The following is a 7,576-nucleotide window of genomic DNA, read 5'->3' as shown; positions in this document are numbered from 1 at the left end:
CAACCCTTATGAGTTAGAGATGCTAACAGGAAATTGCAGCATGTTGGAATTGGCTGCGGTGTTGAGAATACACTGTGTCACACTCCTAAAATTCTCAGGCTATCTTTATTTTTATTTACCAGGCTGATTTCCCATTTTAATAATGGATGTTTGTGCATAAACAAATAAATGGTTGTTTATGATAGCTGTACCAATTCAGAGGTAGAGACACAAAAATAACTGACTGCTAATAGGAGAACAGTATTAAAGTGAAAATTCCTGTGTTATTTAACTTGTAAGATTGTGAAGTGTGTCTCTAAAATTACAATTATATTTCTAAACAGAGGTAATAAAACCAAAAACAAGAGACATATGCAGATTAAAGATAAGATTAAACTTAAGAGGTGGAGGGTATCTCTGCATGATCTTTTTTTTTTTTTTAATTATACTTTAAGTTCTAGGGTACATGTGCATAACGTGCAGGTTTGTTACATATGTATACTTATGCCATGTTGGTGTGCTGCACCCATCAACTCGTCAGCACCCATCAATTCATCATTTATATCATGTATAACTCCCCAGTGCAATCCCTCCCTCCTCCCCGCTCCCCATGATAGGCCCCAGTGTGTGATGTTCCCCTTCCCCAGTCCAAGTGATCTCATTGTTCAGTTCCCACCTATGAGTGAGAACATGCGGTGTTTGGTTTTCTCTTCTTGTGATAGTTTGCTAAGAATGATGGTTTCCAGCTGCATCCATGTCCCTACAAAGGACGCAAACTCATCCTTTTTGATGGCTGCATAGTATTCCATGGTGTATATGTGCCACATTTTCTTAATCCAGTCTGTCACAGATGGACATTTGGGTTGATTCCAAGTCTTTGCTATTGTGAATAGTGCCGCAATAAACATACGTGTGCATGTGTCTTTGTAGTAGAGTAATTTATAATCCTTTGGGTATATACCCAGTAGTGGGATGGCTGGGTCATATGGTACATCTAGTTCTAGATCCTTGAGGAATCGCCATACTGTTTTCCATAATGGTTGAACTAGTTTACAATCCCACCAACAGTGTAAAAGTGTTCCTATTTCTCCACATCCTCTCCAACACCTGTTGTTTCCTGACTTCTTAATGATTGCCATTCTAACTGGTGTGAGATGGTATCTCATTGTGGTTTTGATTTGCATTTCTCTGATGGCCAGTGATGATGAGCATTTTTTCATGTGTCTGTTGGCTGTATGGATGTCTTCTTTTGAGAAATGTCTGTTCATATCCTTTCCCCACTTTTTGATGGGGTTGTTTTTTTCTTGTATATTTGTTTGAGTTCTTTGTAGATTCTGGATATTAGCCCTTGTCAGATGAGTAGATTGCAAAAATTTTCTCCCATTCTGTAGGTTGCCTGTTCACTCTGATGGTAGTTTCTTTTGCTGTGCAAAAGCTCTTTAGTTTAATTAGATCCCAAGTGTCAATTTTGCTTTTGCTGCCGTTGCTTTTGGTGTTTTAGACATGAAGTCCTTGCCCATGCCTATGTCCTGAATGGTACTACCTAGATTTTCTTCTAGGGTTTTTATGGTATTAGGTCTAACATTTAAGTCTCTAATCCATCTTGAATTAATCTTCGTATAAGGGGTAAGGAAAGGATCCAGTTTCAGCTTTCTACTTATGGCTAGCCAATTTTCCCAGCACCATTTATTAAATAGGGAATCCTTTCCCCATTTCTTGTTTCTCTCAGGTTTGTCAAAGATCAGATGGCTGTAGATGTGTGGTATTATTTCTGAGGACTCTGTTCTGTTCCATGGTCTATATCTCTGTTGTGGTACCAGTACCATGCTGTTTTGGTTACTGTAGCCTTGTAGTATAGTTTGAAGTCAGGTAGCGTGACGCCTCCAGCTTTGTCCTTTTGACTTAGGATTGTCTTGGCAATGCGGGCTCTTTTTTGGTTCCATATGAACTTTAAAGCAGTTTTTTCCAATTCTGTGAAGAAACTCATTGGTAGCTTGATGGGGATGGCATTGAATCTATAAATAACCTTGGGCAGTATGGCCATTTTCACAATATTGATTCTTCCTATCCATGAGCATGGTATGTTCTTCCATTTGTTTGTGTCCTCTTTGATTTCACTGAGCAGTGGTTTGTAGTTCTCCTTGAAGAGGTCCTTTACATCCCTTGTAAGCTGGATTCCTAGGTATTTTATTCTCTTTGAAGCAATTGTGAATGGAAGTTCGTTCATGATTTGGCTCTCTGCTTGTCTGTTACTGGTGTATAAGAATGCTTGTGATTTTTGCACATTAATTTTGTATCCTGAGACTTTGCTGAAGTTGCTTATCAGCTTAAGGAGATTTTGGGCTGAGACAGTGGGGTTTTCTAAATATACAATCATGTCATCTGCAAACAGGGACAATTTGACTTCTTCTTTTCCTAACTGGATACCCTTGATTTCTTTCTCTTGCCTGATTGCCCTAGCCAGAACTTCCAACACTATGTTGAATAGGAGTGGTGAGAGAGGGCATCCCTGTCTTGTGCCAGTTTTCAAAGGGAATTTTTCCAGTTTTTGCCCATTCAGTATGATATTAGCTGTGGGTTTGTCATAAATAGCTCTTATTATTTTGAGGTACGTTCCATCAATACCGAATTTATTGAGCGTTTTTAGCATGAAGGGCTGTTGAATTTTGTCAAAAGCCTTTTCTGCATCTATTGAGATAATCATGTGGTTCTTGTCTTTGGTTCTGTTTATATGCTGGATTACGTTTATTGATTTGCGAATGTTGAACCAGCCTTGCATCCCAGGGATGAAGCCCACTTGATCATGGTGGATAAGCTTTTTGATGTGCTGCTGAATCCGTTTGCCAGTATTTTATTGAGAATTTTTGCATCGATGTTCATCAGGGATATTGGTCTAAAATTCTCTTTTTTTGTTGTGTCTCTGCCAGGCTTTGGTATCAGGATGATGTTGGCCTCATAAAAAGAGTTAGGGAGGATTCCCTCTTTTTCTATTGATTGGAATAGTTTCAGAAGGAATGGTACCAGCTCCTCCTTGTACCTCTGGTAGAATTCAGCTGTGAATCCATCTGGTCCTGGACTTTTTTTGGTGGGTAGGCTATTAATTGTTGCCTCAATTTCAGAGCCTGCTATTGGTCTATTCAGGGATTCAACTTCTTCCTGGTTTAGTCTTGGGAGAGTGTAAGTGTCCAGGAAATTATCCATTTCTTCTAGATTTTCTAGTTGATTTGCATAGAGGCATTTATAGTATTCTCTGATGGTTGTTTGTATTTCTGTGGGGTCGGTGGTGATATCCCCTTTATCATTTTTTATTGCGTCTATTTGATTCCTCTCTCTTTTCTTCTTTATTAGTCTTGCTAGCGGTCTGTCAATTTTGTTGATCTTTTCAAAAAACCAACTCCTGGATTCATTGATTTTTTGGAGGGTTTTTTGTGTCTCTATCTCCTTCAGTTCTGCTCTGATCTTAGTTATTTCTTGCCTTCTGCTAGCTTTTGAATGTGTTTGCTCTTGCCTCTCTAGTTCTTTTAATTGTGATGTTAGAGTGTCAATTTTAGATCTTTCCTGCTTTCTCTTGTGGGCATTTAGTGCTATAAATTTCCCTCTACACACTGCTTTAAATGTGTCCCAGAGATTCTGGTATGTTGTATCTTTGTTCTCATTGGTTTCAAAGAACATCTTTATTTCTGCTTTCATTTCGTTATGTACCCAGTAGTCATTCAGGAGCAGGTTGTTCAGTTTCCATGTAGTTGAGCGGTTTGGATTGAGTTTCTTAGTCCTGAGTTCTAGTTTGATTGCACTGTGGTCTGAGAGACAGTTTGTTATAATTTCTGTTCTTTGACATTTGCTGAGGAGTGCTTTACTTCCAATTATGTGGTCAATTTTGGAATAAGTGCGATGTGGTGCTGAGAAGAATGTATATTCTGTTGATTTGGGGTGGAGAGTTCTATAGATGTCTATTAGGTCCGCTTGGTGCAGAGATGAGTTCAATTCCTGGATATCCTTGTTAACTTTCTGTCTCGTTGATCTGTCTAATGTTGACAGTGGAGTGTTGAAGTCTCCCATTATTATTGTATGGGAGTCTAAGTCTCTTTGTAGGTCTCTAAGGACTTGCTTTATGAATCTGGGTGCTCCTGTATTGGGTGCATATATATTTAGGATAGTTAGCTCTTCCTGTTGAATTGATCCCTTTACCATTATGTAATGGCCTTCTTTGTCTCTTTTGATCTTTGATGGTTTAAAGTCTGTTTTATCAGAGACTAGGATTGCAACCCCTGCTTTTTTTTGTTCTCCATTTGCTTGGTAGATCTTCCTCCATCCCTTTATTTTGAGCCTATGTATGTCTCTGCATGTGAGATGGGTCTCCTGAATACAGCAGACTGATGGGTCTTGACTCTTTATCCAGTTTGCCAGTCTGTGTCTTTTAATTGGAGCATTTAGTCCATTTACATTTAAGGTTAATATTGTTATGTGTGAACTTGATCCTGTCATTATGATATTAACTGGTTATTTTGCTCGTTAGTTGATGCAGTTTCTTCCTAGCCTCGATGGTCTTTACATTTTGGCATGTTTTTGCAATGGCTGGTACCGGTTGTTCCTTTCCATGTTTAGGGCTTCCTTCAGGGTCTCTTGTAAGGCAGGCCTGGTGGTGACAAAATCTCTAAGCATTTGCTTATCTGTAAAGGATTTTATTTCTCCTTCACTGATGAAACTTAGTTTGGCTGGATATGAAATTCTGGGTTTAAAATTCTTTTCTTTAAGAACGTTGAATATTGGCCCCCACTCTCTTCTGGCTTGTAGAGTTTCTGCCGAGAGATCTGCTGTTAGTCTGATGGGCTTCCCTTTGTGGGTAACCCGACCTTTCTCTCTGGCTGCCCTTAAGATTTTTTCCTTCATTTCAACTTTGGTGAATCTGGCAATTATGTGTCTTGGAGTTGCTCTTCTGGAGGAGTATCTTTGTGGCGTTCTCTGTATTTCCTGAATTTGAATGTTGGCCTGCCCTACTAGGTTGGGGAAGTTCTCCTGGATGATATCCTGAAGAGTGTTTTCCAACTTGGTTCCATTTTCCCCCTCACTTTCAGGCACCCCATCAGACGTAGATTTGGTCTTTTTACATAATCCCATACTTCTTGCAGGCTTTGTTCATTTCTTTTCTTCTTTTTTCTTTTGGTTTCTCTTCTCGCTTCATTTCATTCATTTGATCCTCAATCGCTGATACTCTTTCTTCCAGTTGATCGAGTCGGTTACTGAAGCTTGTGCATTTGTCACGTATTTCTCGTGTCATGGTTTTCATCTCTGTCATTTCGTTTATGATCTTCTCTGCATTAATTAGTCTAGCTGTCAATTCTTCCACTCTTTTTTCAAGATTTTTAGTTTCTTTGCGCTGGGTACGTAATTCCTCCTTTAGCTCTGAGAAGTTTGATGGACTGAAGCCTTCTTCTCTCATCTCGTCAAAGTCATTCTCTGACCAGCTTTGATCCGTTGCTGGCGATGGGCTGCGCTCCTTTGCAGGGGGAGATGCGCTCTTATTTTTTGAATTTCCAGCTTTTCTGCCCTGCTTTTTCCCCATCTTTGTGGTTTTATCTGTCTCTGGTCTTTGATGATGGTGACGTACTGATGGGGTTTTGGTATAGGTGTCCTTCCTGTTTGATAGTTTTCCGTCTGACAGTCAGAAGGACTCTCTGTTGGTCTGTTGGAGATTGCTTGAGGTCCACTCCAGACCCTGTTTGCCTGGGTATCAGCAGCAGAGGTTGCCGAAGATAGAATATTGCTGAACAGCGAGTGTACCTGTCTGATTCTTCCTTTGGAAGTTTCCTCTCAGGGGTGACTCCACCCTGTGAGGTGTGGGGTGTCAGACTGCCCCTAGTGGGGGATGTCTCCCATCTAGGCTACTCAGGGGTCAGGGACCCACCTGAGCAGGCAGTCTGTCCGTTCTCGGATCTCAACCTCCGCGTTGGGAGATCCATGGCTCTCCCCAAAGCTGTCAGACAGAGTCGTTCGCGTCTGCACCGGCCCCCGCTGCTTCCCCTATTGGACTTCAGCTGTGGGCTGTCCCCAGAGGTGGAGTCTACAGAGACAGGCAGGCTTCCTTGAGCTGCTGTGAGCTCCACCCAGTTCGAGCTTCCCAGCGGCTTTGTTTACCTACTTAAGCCTCAGCAATGGCGGGCGCCCCTCCCCCAGCCTGGCTGCTGCCTTGCGGATAGATCCCCGCAGACTGCTGAGTTAGCAGTGAGGGAGGCTCCGTGGGCGTGGGACCCTCCCGGCCAGGTGTGGGATATATTCTCCTGGTGTGCCTGTTTCCTTAAAGCGCAGTATTGGGGTGGGAGTTACCCGATTTTCCAGGTGTTGTGTGTCTCAGTTCCCCTGGCTAGGAAAACGGATTTCCTTCCCCCTTGCGCTTCCAGGTGAGGCGATGCCTCGCCCTGCTTCAGCTCTCGCTGGTCAGGCTGCAGCAGCTGACCAGCACTGATTGTCCAGCACTCCCTAGTGAGATGACCCCAGTACCTCAGTTGAAAATGCAGAAATCACCGGTCTTCTGTGTCGCTCGAGCTGGGAGTTGGAGACTGGAGCTGTTCCTATTCGGCCATCTTGCTCCACCCCCGTTTTCATTTTAAATCAAAACATAAGAAACCTGATCCTTGCATATTCTATTTTTATTGCCATGATCACTGATCTTTTGGACTGATATTAATTTTCTTGTATTTCTACTTTGACCTTAATGTAAAACGGTGCTGGTTCTATATCACTCTCCTAGCAAACTACTGCCATCTGCTTATTCCGTAAAAAGGCCATTTTCAGTGTTAGATTTACTAGAAAGCTCAGAACTTAACAGATGTTTCACATATATTTGGCAACTGTACATGGAACAGGTCTAGTTACTGGAGCCGTTTATGTAATAATGCAAGCTGGAATTAATAGTTACTCATATAGCATGTCCCAAATAATCACTGCGGGGAGCTCTTTTTATTTATTTCTTCCTCAGATGTCAGTGGGACCAATTACTGATTTTGTTTTTCAATAAGTATGTGTTGAATTTCTGACTATGTGGCTGTCACTGTGTTAATTGCCATGGACTTTGTGCAGAAGAGCATATCAAATTCTAGCTGAGAATACAAAATGTGTAAACAGATAATTGAATACAAGGTGAAAGTACCATCATGGAGCTGGAAAGAATTCATGATAAGGTGTTAAGCAAGCTTAGTATCTGTCACTCTTCCCAGGGCTAAACTACTAAAGAAAAAATCCCAGAATATTCTAGAATGAACTGAATTAGAGGGAAAGGAAGAGAGATGAATGGATAAGGATTCTGGACAGCTCCTTCTAAATCCCTTGGGCTTTACCAAGGGACCCCAGACAAAGACTAATTTTAAAAAATGTGATGCTTCAGTCAGTCTCTATAGTTTTTCCCTAGCAGGTGTCACAATTTAAGATAAATGGATTTATTGATCTTTCCTGCTATTGTATATCATGGATGAGGCAGATTTATTTTTTATTTTTGATTTTTTAAGGCAGAGTCCTACTCTGTCTCCCAGGCTGGAGTACAGTGGCACCATCTCAGTGCACTACAACCTCCGCCTCCTGGGTCCAAGCGATTCTCCTGCCT

The sequence above is a fragment of the Trachypithecus francoisi genome, unplaced genomic scaffold, assembly GCF_009764315.1.
Source record: "Trachypithecus francoisi isolate TF-2019V2 unplaced genomic scaffold, Tfra_2.0 Lachesis_group13, whole genome shotgun sequence".
Taxonomy (NCBI): domain Eukaryota; kingdom Metazoa; phylum Chordata; class Mammalia; order Primates; family Cercopithecidae; genus Trachypithecus; species Trachypithecus francoisi.
The sequence above is the reverse complement of the archived record's forward strand: the minus strand, read 5'-3'. Positions refer to the sequence as shown.